This window comes from Canis lupus, chromosome 5 (genome assembly GCF_011100685.1).
Source record: "Canis lupus familiaris isolate Mischka breed German Shepherd chromosome 5, alternate assembly UU_Cfam_GSD_1.0, whole genome shotgun sequence".
NCBI classification, from domain to species: domain Eukaryota; kingdom Metazoa; phylum Chordata; class Mammalia; order Carnivora; family Canidae; genus Canis; species Canis lupus.
In genome coordinates this window covers 48,989,128-49,004,254 of record NC_049226.1, presented here as the reverse complement: position 1 = coordinate 49,004,254, position 15,127 = coordinate 48,989,128, and the positions used below count along the sequence as shown (strand labels likewise).

At 40.7% G+C, this 15,127-nt stretch overlaps 1 protein-coding gene and 1 pseudogene across 10 annotated transcripts in view; one reads left to right on the top strand and one right to left on the bottom strand.

Annotated features, from left to right (window-relative positions):
- NFIA (nuclear factor I A) overlaps positions 1-15,127 on the top strand; it is a 373,258-nt gene that overhangs the window by 207,232 nt on the left and 150,899 nt on the right. The gene's annotated exons all lie outside the window — the stretch shown is intronic.
- LOC119871877 lies at positions 7,729-8,411 on the bottom strand (annotated as a pseudogene).

Here is a 15,127-nt window from a genome sequence, read left to right as displayed (position 1 = left end):
TTTTTATTTATTTATTCATGAGAGACACACACAGAGAGAGAGAGGCAGAGATACAGGCAGAGGGAGAAGCAGGCTACACACAGGGAGCCCAAAGCTCGACTCGATCCCAGGACTCCAGGATCACACCCTGGGCCAAAGGCAGGAGCTCAACTGCTGAGCCACCATCGTGCTGTACTTCAAACACAATGTCTGGCACTATAAATGTTTTTGGAATGAATGAATGAGTGATTAAATGAGTGAATGAATAGATCTTGTCCTCAGGAGTTCAGAGTCTTTTGTTTTTAATTGAGATGTGTTTGACATATAACATTGTGTAAGTTTAATTGTATACAACATATTGATTTGATTCATGGCAGTATGATCTCCAACAGCTAACATCTCTACCTCGTTATGTAATTATCATGTCTTTGAGTGTTGGGAATGATTAAAATTAGTCTCTAATAATGTTGATAATTCAGTTTTGTCATCTATAATCACTGTACTGTATGCTAGGTCTCTAGGACTTCTTTATCTACTAATTGCAAGTATACATGCTTAAACAGTATCTCTTCTATTCCCCCCCACCCTGGTAACCACCAATTTAGGATTTTAACGTCTTTTAAGGGAAAAATAATAGGTAATTATAGGTAATTTCTCCTCTTTCCAATTCATCTTTGCCCAATCATACTAGTGTTTATTAATATATGTGAGAATCCTTGTGTTAGATGATGGGGACATAAAGATAAATGAGGTTAAGATGCAGTTCTCATTGGGTGCACATTTAAACACAATTTGCCATCAAATGTGATTGTGTTTTTCCGAAGGTATTTCAAGTGTTTGGGGCCCATGATGAAGGTGGTACAAGAGATAAAAAGCTACTCAAGAGGCAGCAATAGTTAAGTTTTAGGTGTTCATAAAAGAGATTTATTGGATATTTAATATAAATATTGAAATGTATGTAGATTTCCAGATGTTACCTATGGTCTCCTTGCCCCTTAGAATTAGCTCGAGACCTCTGTCCCGCACACTGAAGAAATCTAATGTCTACCACAGGATTTTTTAACATTTTGGAGAGGGCTTTCGGGCTCAAGTCCCCTTCTAGCTGTAGATTCCTTTATTTGCTGAGTTAATTGAGGCTTCTCCATAGCCTTATCCAGGCCCTGCACCCAGGTGTGGGATTCACCCCCTTCATTATACTTCTATACTACATACATAGAAATTATGGAAGTAGTTGACTTTGGTGAAGTTGTAAGGTGGCAGGGTTGGGGAGGGAGCACTTAGGTTATATCTCAGAACACACAAACCACTTGACATTGATTTTAAACAATTCTGCTCTTAAAAACCACTTAGGCCACGGTGCCACATTACCACAGCAGCCTGTTCTGTCTCCTACCCTCTTCTTTCTGAGCCTCTTTTTGTTCTTGTTAACTTGTAAACACAGAGGAGTTTCACTATCTCGTATTTCCTTCAATTTTGCAAATTTATGTTCTTGGGAGTTCACTTTATCGCTAAAAAAATACCATCGGTGTATTTTCCTAATCAATGAATTCTAGTACTCTTTTTTTTTTTTAAAGATTTTATTTATTTATTCATGAGAGACACAGAGAGAGAGAGAGAGAGAGAGAGAGAGAGAGAGACAGAAACATAGGCAGAGAGAGAAGCAGGCTCCCCTCAGGGAGCCCAATGCGGGACTGGATCCCAGGACCCCCGGATCACAATGTGAGCCAAAGGTAGAAGCTCAACCACTGAGCCCTAGTACGCTTGGTTAATAAATGGGATTCACTAGCTATATATGAGAGGGAAAACACAAGGTCCTTGTCAAGCAAAAAGAGCATTAGGCCCATCACATAAGGCTCCCTTTGGCAGAGGCAGAGTGTTTCTGACCAGTGTCTAATACACCAGTTGTATCCTATTTAATTCTTCACTGGCCGGCCATATAGCGCACTCTCCTTGGAATGAAGCTTGCTGACTGGTCAACAGAAAAGCATCCAGAAAGGAGAGATGGAGACAAAATTAAAGTGTGACTTCTTTGGCATCCACCTTTGGAACATAGGCCTTCCCCCACTTTACTCTAATTCAATTGAGTAGATGTTGGGTGGAAACTAATACAGTTAAAAAGAACTTCATGTAATCTCACTAACATTCTTAGAACATGATGCTCAAGGTCTTCTGGTCAAGGATATTTGCATTTGCATTTAGAGAATAGTTAGAGCCAGAACTCTGTGAATGTGAAAAGTCCTTGCTCTAAGGATGACATTTCTAAGCTGTCAAAATCTGACGCGCTCAAGGCTAAAACCCAAAATTGCCTTATATTCCGTAAATATTGAAAAGAAAGCTTAGCATGGCACTGGTGAATTTGCTAGCCAAGGTACTAGCCTAGTGGGTTGGAATCAGAGAAAATCCATTTGTTGAGTTTAGATTGTTATAAAAATTCAAGCCTGAGGGACATGGCAAGAGAGTATAACGGGCAGACACAGTCCCACATTTCCCTGTTGGCACTCAGCCACTCTGACACTATTTACGAGTGAAGTTTCATTTGGGACATAAGCACATTACAGAAATTTCTGTTACTTGACTGTTCTTATCTCTAATTTCTTCATGTTTACTGTGAACTACAGAAATATTCACACCAAATCTTCACATATTCTATTCACTCACTCAATCAACATTTATTTAGCAAACATCTGCTGTATGCCAGACACTGTTCCAGGCATCAGTTACAGGACTGTTGGAGCCCAGAGAAGTTCAGTGATGTGCCCGAAATAACACGATGAGCAGTGGAACTGAAGCCTTTGAGGTCCAGCACTTGTCCTGCCTTCTTTCTCCTATAGTATTACTCTGCTTTTCTTTGCCTTCTTGCTTCTCCTCCCAAAAGAAACCAGAATTGGAAAGCTACTTGAAAGGCTATTGAAACATTTCCTTTAATTTGCCAACAAGTTGTGAAGTTTATTGGCAAGTCACGTATTTAGAATTCCGAATTGAATTATTGCAGTTTTAATATCACATCTTTTTGCATGTGATTCTCTGAAGAGTGTCGGCAAAGGCCAGTACTATTATAAAGCAGATTGTAAACTCCGTGAAGGCAAGGACTGTTTATTCTTTCTTACTTACTGTTTTGTGGTTTTCCTGTAGCACAGTGCCTGCCATGGAGTCTGTGTCGACAATCGTTTGTTGTAAATGCAGAACGAAATGCATCTCTCATGCCTTATAACATCTCTGTTTATCTTGTGTAGTGTGTGTGCAATATGAGCTCTCCATAAAAGCCTGCTCCAGGGGAGATCATAAGTGATGTCATCCGTATTCAGTGGGCCTCCGCTTAGAGCATGAATTTCCCAGCCCATATTTTCCTATGTTCAGTGCTTAGATGGCCAGTCAAGCAGCTTGCAATTTTGCTTACTGGATTGAGGGTGGGAAGTATGCCTATAATACCTGGAGGCGGGGGTGGGTGTTCATGATACCGGGGGGTGGGGAGACTGTGATACCTGGAGGGGGGTGCCTATGATACCAGGGAGGGAGGGCCTATGATACTTGGTGGGGGGGGGGTTTGCATATGATACTGGGGGGAGAGGGCGTGCCTATGATACCTGGTGGGAGAGTGCATATGATATCGGGGTGGGGGAAGGTGTGCCTGTGATATAGGCAACACAGCAAGATGGTTTTTCTGGCAAGACATGGGAAGTTTGCTGCCAAGTGAGGGAGGAAAGTTTTTCCCCAGGTCTTGGCCAGGAGTGGCAGGAGTTCAGGCTGCACATTTGATAGTCTTCCCTTTTTGCCGCCACCACTGTCCTCATCTGCCTGTAGTCGTCGGTTTTCCTAGGTGTAGCACTCCAACAGAAGACGGTATGTGAGTCAGAACCAGGTGTGACTAGTCAAACTGTGAGAGATGTGCAGGTTATGTGGCAAAACTGACTTAGACATGAAAAGATCTTTGTGCCATAAGAGGCTGAGCAAAAGGAAGGAATGCAAGAATAAATAGAAGTAGGCTCTGTGTAAGCATGTAAGCAAGTACACATGTGAAAAGAAAGGCCAACTAATAATTCTAATAAGTAACCTATACTTTATGGGAAAGCATAAATGTAAGACATGATGTCTCTCTTGCTCACTCTTCTTTTTCATGATCTTGTAGGGTCTATCTAGAAAGTGGGTAAAATTTGAGGAAGGTGATGGGTTTGATAACTTCACTTACTGGAGGAACTGTTTTTTGAAAGGAAGAGAGGGTGGCCCTCCAATTTGAACTTCGACAGGTGCATGGGTAAAAGAGGGATTGGAAACCGAGGCCAGAGCCTTGACTTTGTCACTTATCTGGCCGTGAGATGCTTTTAAAACATTCAGATGCACTTGGGAAAGGGTACTTAACCTCTCTGTGCCTTAGCTTCTTCGTCTATGAAACGGGACTACTGATTCTTGCTCTTCTTGCTGCCTAGAATTTAGTAAAGATATAATGAGGGGTTGCCTGGGTGGCTCAGTCAGCTAAGCATCCGCCTTCGGCTCAGGTCATGATCCCGGGGTCCTGGGATTGAGGCCCGCATCAGGATCCCTGCTCTGCAGGGAGTCTGCCTCTCTCTCTCTCTCCCTCTGTACCGCTCCCCCACACACACTTGTGCTCTCTCTCTGGCGTGCTGTCTCTCTTTCAAATAAGTAAAATCTTTAAAAAGAAAAAAAAGATATGATGAGATATCCGCAAACACTTTTTAAGAAATAGAATGAGGAATTCCTTCATTTCTAGCCCTGGTCTCCAGACAAATGCTAGGAGACAAAATTAGTATATTCCACATCTTTTTTTCAGTCAACCTAACAGTACTCGTTTTCAGGTGAATACGGTTACAAAGCTGTTGCATGGGAAATGAATGTTCCTCACCTCTGGAAGCATATTTTACCGTTTAGCCCACAACTTCTCTCCCATGCCCACAGAGTCCTAAGGACACTGAAAGGTATTCTTTCCATATTTATCATTTTTTCCCTTTATTCCCAAGCTAACCTAGAATTCTAAAATTTTCAAAGATAATTTTTAAAAATGTAAGCACCTAGAATTACCTCAAATCGCTCAAACAAATAAATGAAACTCACAATTTCTAATAATGACATTCCAGTTGATTCAGAATACATTTAAGGAATCTTTAGACGATGTTAGCATATTAGTGTTTGACCTCATTCTTAAACTTCCTTGAATCTATAGCCATTTTTCTTGTTTGTACTGAGTATATTCACTCCAGTGACATTCAGATACACTTTTAGTTGGCTTTTATTTCAGTTTTTCTTTTTCTGGGACAGTCAGCTTAGAGACAAAATAGGCTCAAGCCCAGCATGTTTATTGTTTTGGCAAAAAGATGTATTTCACTAGATGGTGAGGGTTATAGGAACACGATTGTTTCCAGTAATTCTTATGTGTGTTTAGTGGTCTTAAGTGGAAATATTAGTGTCTTCTTTCTTAAGCCACTGGTCTGAAAGATCTATCAAGCATAGAATTTAAATCTTTGGCAGATTATGTCTACAGTTTTAGAAGTTTTGAGCACCTTCTGATTCCAACTCTTACCTCTGCTTTTGAGTCTCCATTTCTATCCATTATGACCTCTGCCTACCAAATACTTGTGTCCTCAAGATATCAAAGCTCATTTTAAAAAAGAAAAAGAAAAAAAAATAAAAAGATAGGGCAGCCCGGGTGGCTCAGTGGTTTAGCGCCGCCTTCAGCCCAGGGCATGACTGGAGACCCAGGATCAAGTCCCACGTCGGGCTCCCTGCGTGAAGCCTGCTTCTCCCTCTGCCTGTGTCTCTACCTCTTTCTCTCTCTCTCTGTCTCTCATGAATAAATAAATAAATAAAATCTAAAAAAAAAAAAATGAAAAGATAGTAAGTTTCAAAGCATATGTCCAATATATATTGGGAGGGCTATGGTATGTTTGCCTTTTTATGCACTTTTCTGGTGGAACCAAATTTGTTCAGCCACTCTTCTCAGAAAAGTCTGAAACCGTGCCCACGTAGAGGTACAGCAGGACAAGCAAGAGTCAGTCATTCCCAAGACCTTGTTTTTTGCTTTGTGGTGCCTACCGAGGAGGCTATTTATAATCTGACATATATGACATAAATTGGTAGAGAAGAGCCTTCTTCGTTAAATGGTTCATTCATTTCACTGGCCTGATGCAAGTTATATGAACCACAATGAGTCACAACAATTACTCGTTTAATTCTTTTTTTACCCTGTATTCATCTAAAAGGTTTGCTCTATAAATATAAGACCTGTAGATAAAAGGTTTCTCTAAAAATCACTCTCTTTTCAAGATGTTTTCATTAGTTGGGATTCATTTAAGTGGGTTCTACGCTGCATACCATTAAAGGTGTGTGTAAATGTTTTTATTGGTTTCTTCCCTATCTTCCACTGTGATATTTCCCCTATCAGAGGCAGTGCCATTAACCTTAGCAGTGCTGAGTGTGATTGTCTTTCGATCAGCCCCATCATTGCAAACCACTGATCCATAGCTTACATTACTTAAACCACTGGTTCCTAAACAGAAAAATAGCCCCATTACCTTCCTTGGAATGGCGATAGCCTGTCTGAAAAATCCTTTCAAAAAGAAGAGTGAGCAAAAATACTTCCTACTTCCTTTGGGAATAGTCCTTTCTTTGATATAAATGTTGTAGTAGTAGACTGTAAGTGTCCTATTTTAACTATACACGAAACATTGATTGAGTGCCTGCTGCATTCAGGGTGCTGTGTGAGGTATATGGATGATACAAAGATGGTTTGGGTGCAGTCCTTTAAGAGACATGCTTTTTTTCTGCAGGTGATGGGTGTATATGCCTCTAATAATAATATAGGGTAGATATGCTACATGCTCTAAGAACAAAACAAAGTCTCCTGAGAAGATAGTAGAGAGAATGCTTTAATTCAGACTTCAGGGACAGGGAATGGAGAGTTGGATTTCACCCCAGCAGAGAAGAGTGAGGCACATTCCAAATCAGTAGAAATAGCCCCCACAGGCTCTGTGTGATCTAAAACTTTATGGTGAGCTTGGAAAAGAACCAAATAGTCTGGTATGGCTTGCAAAAGGTGAAAATGGGGGATGACAGGAAGGCACAGTGTGCACAAGTATGACCTTCATGTTTTAGCTTTACCTTTTCGGTTCTCCTTGCAACATAAATCAAAGATGCTATCAGTTCACACACATGGCAGACTCTCACTGTCATTAGAGTTCATGTCTTAATCCCACCCCATCATTCACCCAGAATGTTGAAGACAGTATCGGATTAGGAACCCAGAAAACTGGGTTTCACTGCTGGCTTGGTTGTTAAGTAGCTGTGACCTTGAATAAGTAACTATTCTTCCCTGAGCCTTGATTTCCTTTTCTGTAAACCAGAATAAAGATAGTGCCTACCTCATAGTTGTTAAGAGCTTAAATGAGATCATGCATAAAAGGCATTTAGCGCAGTGCTCTTGGCATCTAGCTAGTGCCCCTCAAAAATGGAAACTACTAATTTTCAAAAATATTTTGACACCTCATCTCCCATCTTTTTTTTTAATCTGTCCTAATACTTTATTCGTTACCTTTTGGCCTGCGCCCAGCTAGATGGGCTCTAGGGAAGGGCTCACCATTCATCAGCTCCCAACTGGGAGAATGAGAAGGCCTTGACCAAGCCCTCCAGGGTCATGGACTATGAAGTTTTAAGGGGGCAAGTCTGGCCTTTCCTGGGTCAGCATGGGGTATCCAGGTAGGGGCGTAGGTGGGGGCCGACAGCTTTCCGCCTGTCTGCAGTCTAGTTGTGTTTGGAGAAGTATTCTTTGCTGTCGTCCATGTTAGGCTTGATTGTGTCACTGCCTGGCTTCCAGCCAGGCGGGTAGACTTCCCTGTGCTCATCCGTGTACTGCAAGGCCTGAATCAGTTGCAGAACTTCATCCACAGAGTGCCCCACAGACAAATCATTGACAGTGATCTGGAGAGGGACACCTTGCCATCGATGATAAAGAGGCCCCTGTAGGCAATGCCCTCATCTTCCTTCAGCACACCATAATCTTTGGATAAACTTCTAGTTACGCAGCCAGCAGGGGATGTTCAGGGGGCCTCCGTCCTTCCTGGGAGTGTTGATCCAAGCAGGTGGGTGAACTGAGAGTCCACGGAGACCCCAGCATCTCACAGCGCAGCTTGCCGAAGTCTTTGGCATGCTCGCTAAAGCCAGTAATCTCCATTGGGCAGACGAAGGTGATGTCCAACGGGTAGAAAAAGGGGACCAAGTATTTCCCTTTGTAGTTGCAAAGCTTCGCCTCCTTGAAGATGCTGTCCACCACAGCAGTGACCTGGAAAGGCGCAATGGGCTTTCCGATGTGTGCCTTGCCAGAGGTCATGACTGCAAGCTGCATGGGCAAGGGCAGCGCGCACAGGTTGGCAGATGCACGAATACCCTCATCTCCCATCATAAATGAACTGGAGTTTATTTTAGTTATTGATAACTTATAACACACTGAGGGAAAAATCCCTCTGTTCAGAGTGGGTGCATTAATTTGAAAAGAAGATCCCAACTATTTCCTTTCCTATAAAAAGCACTCTAGGTGAGTGCCGACTTCTATTTGTAGAAGAGGCATTTTGCAGATTTGGAGATCTAAGGCTTAGAAAATTGGACTTTCATGCGTATCTAAGATAATTTCTAATAGAGCTATTTTTCATCCAGTGGGTTTATAGAAGCTAAGAGAAGATAGTCTTCTCTAGTTATGTACTAAGTGCTAAAGTTTTCCTTACATGGTTCCATCCTTTCTCAAAAGGCTCTAAAGATCCCTCACATCGCTGTTAGCATTTACTGCCGCTACCATAGCAATTTTGCATCTTGATCTTTTCATTGATTCATATTTTACCTTCTATTTAGATCTTTGAAATTCTTTTCTGAACTTTGAAAAGACATAAGAGTATGACAGCTTGACCTGGCTCTGTCTTAGGCTATGGAGAAGAGATTAACTTATGTTCCAAAACTAGGGTGTTACCTCTTTAATTTTTCTTTTAAATTTAATCTCTGTGTCTGTAAAAATTAAAGTTGTTGGGTTTTTTTTTGGTTTTTTTTTTTTTTACTTAAAGCACAACCTTTAAGAAAAGCATTTTTGTTAAAGGGAACTCTTAATGGGGAGAAGGAGAGATAACAAATTTGAAGAGAATGTCTGGCAGCACAGACTTCTGCAAGTTTGAGGCGCTTGGTGAAATTTCAAACAGTCCAAATGGAAAATTACCCAGTCTGTTTCCTCAAGATAGACTTGTTTGTACAGCTACTCAAAGTTTAAATGGCAGAACAGTAGGTACACACGCTGTACTTATAAGCTGTGTTTGTATTACAATGCTGTGTTTTTAACCTCCTTTGAATTTGGAACACAGGCTGGTTAATGTCTTAGTTCTGTGCTTCCTGGATTATTAGGGAATAGCTCGGTTGTATTTAATAACCAGAAAGAAAAGAAAAAAATAGGCAAATAACTCTGCTAAAAATATCTCTCATCTCTTGGGTTTTTTCTTCTGTTTTATAGGGAGACTATTTAAAAGTTAGATATTAAGTCCCAGTCTCATGAGACTGAAGAGTGTTCAAATAGCTGAGGGTTTTCTTGAGTATCCTTATTTTGTAGAGACCCAGTGAAGGAACACACAGGACAACTTGAATTCATGAGAAGATCTGGTGCATCTCTGATAATCATGTTTTATATGATTATGGGCAATGGTAATAATAGCTAACATTTGTATTATCCCTTGGAGTTTTGCAGAACACTTTCCTATGCATTATCTTCTTGCCTATCTTCTTCTAAGTATAATTACATGATATTCAAATCGGTCTCTCCCCAATTCACTGGAGCATGAGTAATAAATATAGTGAATTGTAAAAAACTGACACATGTCTAAAATTTTGGAGAACAAGGCCATGAAAAATTAGAGTCCATGAAGTCTAAATCCTCATTTGTACTTGGTAAAATAATATTATAGAAAATGATATTGAAATGTAATACAACTATTTCTGTATATTAGTAGTTAGCTCACAGAGATTTATAGAACGTGTTACAATAATTTCTCTACAGTGAATGATCCAGTACAACCAATTTTATTTCTGTTTCATGTAATAGTTCTTTCCCATGAAAATAAATATACTATTAAATTGTGATCTTTCTGGGGTGCCTGGGTGGCTCAGTGGGTTAAATATCTGCCTCTTGATTTCTGCTCAGGTCATGATCTCAGGGTCATGAGATCGAACTGTACATGGGGCCCCCCATAGGGCTCCACACTCAGTGGGAAGTCTGCTTGAGATTCTGTCCCTCTCTCTCTGCCCCTCCCCCTGCTTGTGCACGCTCTCTCTCTCTCTCAAATAAATAAATAATAAATCTTTAAAAAAAGAAAAACTAGAGGTGCCTGGGTGATTCAGTTGGTTAAGCATCTGCCTTCAGCTCAGGTCATGATCTGAGTCCTGGAATGGAGCCCCGCATTGGGCTCCCTGCTCGGCGGGGAGCTTACTTCTCCTTCTTCCTCTGCAGCTCCCCCTGCTTGTGCTCTCTCTCTGTCAAATAAATAAATAAAATCTAAATAAAAAATAAGGGGATCCCTGGGTGGTTCAGCAGTTTAACACCTGCCTTTGGCCCAGGGTGTGATCCTGGGACCCCGAGATCGAGTCCCATGTCAGGCTCCCTGCATGGAGCCTGCTTCTCCCTCTGCCTGTGTCTCTGTGCCTCTCTCTCTCTCTCTCTCTCTCTCGAATAAATAAATAAATAAAATCTTTTTTAAAAAAGAAAGAAAGAAAGAAAAAAAGAAAGAAAAGAAAAGAGAAGAGAAAAGAAAGAAAAGAAAAAAGAAAAAAGAAAAGAAAAGAGAAAAGAAAAGAAAAGAAAAAAGAAATCTTTCTAATTACCAGGCTGACATAAAGGCGTGTGTGTATGCGTGTGTGCATAGTTTGTATGTATGTAATCTGTGTATATATAATAGCTCCATTTTGGAAAAATCAAATGGCTTATAAAGAATAAGTACAGTAAAATGGAAAATATAAACAAGTTTTAAAAATGAGGGTTGGGAAATATATAAATTAAAATAGCAGAAAGGCAAAATCAGAGAAAAAACTTGAACAAAGATTCTACAATATAGATCTACATAGTTAATAACATTGAGATATGTTTGGTTCTGTATTTCCTGGCAGCCAAAGGAAAAAGAGGAATATACAGGACTAATTATGTGATTCTTACTACCCATAACATGATACACAGCAATTCCTCAAAGAGAGAAAGTGTTACCTGGCACACAGTTCTGATATTTCCATGTAGAACTTCCAACAGGGGGACACGGAGTTGCTCCAGTGACATTCAAAGCCATTAAAGTTGATGCAGTAGAGGATTTGTTAAGATAGCTTCTTTTAAGGGCCTACTAACTAGAAGCTGAGAGCCTAATGCAAATGTGTAACTCAATAAAAATAATTTTGAGTGACCCATGAAGGTAATTTGCTTCCAATCCATCAAGAAATTTATAAAAGAGAAATTTACATGATGATCTTTACAAAGTCTACACAAGGAGGTAGATCTCATAGCCTTCAAATGATTTTAGATATTTCTCACAGCTAGACTTTTGATTAAAGCTGAGCCATAAACAATTCCCATTGATTTTTTTTTTAAAATAACCAATACTTGCTTAGAGACTGGATCCATATACTTTACACAGTAGACAAGAAGAGTTGGCCTCACAGGCAGAAACTGTGCTTTTTAGGAAAGGTCTTGCTGGGGTAAAGGGAGAACAGGTATTTGCCCTTGTGATTATTTTCAAAAATTCCGTCTGTAGTATCTTCCCAATGGCTTGAAGATCTAGTTAGCAGTGAATAAAATCTGTTGTTGGCTAAAGAGAAACATGATTTAGAATGCAGAGCCTTTAGAGAGAGAGTGAAAACATGCTGATTTAATTCTTTTCCAAATAGAAATGATTGATATCAGATTGTTGTCTGAAAGCACTTTCCCCAAGTGGAAAGAACTTTGGGTTCTTTGGGGAAGGGGGTTGGTGAAAAGGTATGTTCTGTTGAGGCCAGCTCACCTACAATTGTAAGCAAACACCAGTGCTTCTTCCAAAGGTGCTTGTTGGCAGTCCTCAGCCTCTCCTGGCCTAGTCACCTTTTCTTTGAGTTCCACCCATAACTTTTGTCTGAAAGAGAACTTTCTTTTTTTTTTAATAATAAATTTATTTTTTATTGGTGTTCAATTTGCCAACATATAGAATAACACCCAGTGCTCATCCCATCAAGTGCCCCCCTCAGTGCTCGTCACCCAGTCACACCCCCCCCGCCCACCTCCCCTTCCACCACCCCTTGTTTGTTTCCCAGAGTTAGAAGTCTCATGTTCTGTCTCCCTCTCTGATATTTCCCATTCATTTTTTCTCCTTTCTCCTTTATTCCCTTTCACTATTTTTTACGTTCCCCAAATGAATGAGACCATATAATGTTTGTCCTTCTCCGATTGACTTACTTCACTCAGCATAATACCCTCCAGTTCCATCCACGTCAAAGCAAATGGTGGGTATTTGTCATTCTAATGGCTGAGTAATATTCCATTGTATACATAAACCACATCTTCTTTATCCATTCATCTTTCGATGGACACCAAGGCTCCTTCCACAGTTTGGCTATTGTGGACATTGCTGCTATAAACATCGGGGTGCAGGTGTCCCGGCATCTTGCTGCATCTGTATCTTTGGGGTAAATCCCCAGCAGTGCAATTGCTGTGTCATAGGGCAGATCTATTTTTAACTTGAAAGAGAACTTTCTGAAACATTTACAATATTACATGAACATGCTACTGTTGCTAAGGACCAGAAGGGTTATTCACACAAGGGAGAGTGTGGTAGGTGTGAAGGTATGTGTTTTGACAACTGCCATTCCCCCATACAGTGATCAGTTTCTCTTTTGACCCTGTCCATCCATTGCAGAGAGGTGTGGGCTAGTGTTGGATGCTTGGGATGGGAAGTCTAGAAAGGTCTTTTGTTCATAGTAAAAACCACATGGGATTCAGGAGTATTAAATTGTTGAGTTTGTATATCCTGATATTGAACTTTTAAGCATAACAGAACAAAAAAGAGGGTTTTGTTCTCCAAATACCCAGCTCCTAGCTGTGGTCATTTTTTAGTACGTCACCTCAAACTGATGTCACCAGAGAGCAGCTGGGAGGTCCCGGGACAGTGCCTAAGTGGGAATATGCAGCAATGACGAGGGAAAACTTAGTTTCTAAGAATTTTGTCTTTTTGGAAACCCCCTTAGACTAATGACAGAAGAAAAAACATGTGGTGTGTGTTGAGTTGATCATTCCCCAACAGGATGTTTTATTTTTTTGTGTTTAGTCTTCGTCCATAGTAACAATTAGAATGGACGCATCAAAAATCAAATATGCAGGCCTTGTGACCTATCTTGTAATCAAATTAGTTTGGGGGCAGGAAAATCTAGCTACGTAATAGTCTTATTAGATGTTCCCAAACATTTTATTGCAATATTTTGGAAAAAACATCTACAAACAAACCTAAGTTTTCAATGTGTTTCCTATTCAATCCATATTTTGTTTTTGGAAGATTAATTAAGCTCTATGTTTATAATTCCTTAGTTATTTTAATTCATCAAAAAATGCTGCCTTTTGAGAAACCCATGTCAGCATAGGAAGATTATGCTTTGCCCCAAAAACATGTTCCTGGAAAGGGGGATATATCTTTAGTACACTCACTACCCACTCCCAAATGTTCTCCAAACTTTAAAAATATTTTTGAAACTTCAAGCCGTTACTCTTCATTTGTTTCTAGTGATATTGAAATAAGTTTTTTCTGGGGCGCCTTGGTGGCGCAGTTGATTAAGTGTCTGACTCTTGATTTCTGCTCAGGTCATGATCTTAGGGTCATGAGATCGAGCCCTGCGTCAGGCTCCATGTTCAGTACAGAGTCTCCTTGAGATTCTCTCCCTCTCTCTTTACCCCTCCCTGCCCCCACACTCTCACTCTTTCTTTCTAAAATAAACAAATATTTTTTAAAAAAAGTTTATTCTGATGATCACAGTTGCTACCATTGAGTGACTAAAATGAGCTGAGCACTATGTATACTTTTCATTTTCCTAAACTATCTTTTTATCGATGAGTAGACTGAGGCTCAGAGATGTCAGATGCCTTATACAAGTCAATGGCTACTAAGCACCAGAACATAATCATTCCTTCCTTCAACACTCAAGAAATATTGAGCACTTACTTTGTGACAGAGACTTTTCTAGCTACATAGGCTACATCAGTGAATAAAGCACCTAAACTCCCTGCCCGCCAAGGAGCTTCCATTCTAATTAATGGAGACAGAGAATCAAAATATAATGTAGTGTGCCAGATGGTGAGAAGTAGTGTGGAGAAAAATGAAGAAAAGGAAGATAAAGGGGGAGTCAGGGGTAGGTTGTATTCTGAAAAAGATGGCCACAGATGCGTTAACTGAGAAGTTAACATTTGAGCAAAGCCCTGAAGGAGGTGAGGGAGTAGGACGTGCAGATATATGGGGGAAGAGTAGGGTAGATGGGGTGCAGTGAGAGAGGAGGAGCACAGAAGGGCTGGACAGAGGCACAGTTCATGCAGGACCATGGTTCTCAAACTTTAACTGCACCAGAATCACTTAGAAGTCTTATTAAAGCTTTTATTTGTTTAGAGAGAGAGAGAGAGCGCGTGCGCACACAAGCAAGGGGGAGGGGCAGAGGGAGAAGGAGAGGGAGAGAGAATCTCAATCAGATGCTCCGCTGAGTGCGGAGAGCAACACAGGCTCGATCTCACAACCCTGAGACCATGGCCTGAGCCAAAATCAAGAGCGGGATGCTCAACCAAATGAGCCACCCTGGCGCCCCTTGGAAGTCTTGCTAAAACACACTGTGGAACACTTCTCCTTCTGTTTCTGATTCAGAAGTTTGTATTTCTCCCAAGGTTCCAGATGATGCTGATGCTGCTAGTCCAGGGATCACACTCTGAGATCCACTGGGTCTGTTGTAAGAGTCTGGCTTTTCCCACCAGTTGCATGGCTGTTGTTGGCGTGTTGTGAGTACAAGAGAGAGGTCTCTATGCTCGCGAGAGTACAGTGTAGGGGACAAGGGCAGAGGAAGGGACACCGATTAAGGCCCTACCACAGCAATCCAGATAGGAGATCATGTTGATATCACTAAGCTGTGTTCT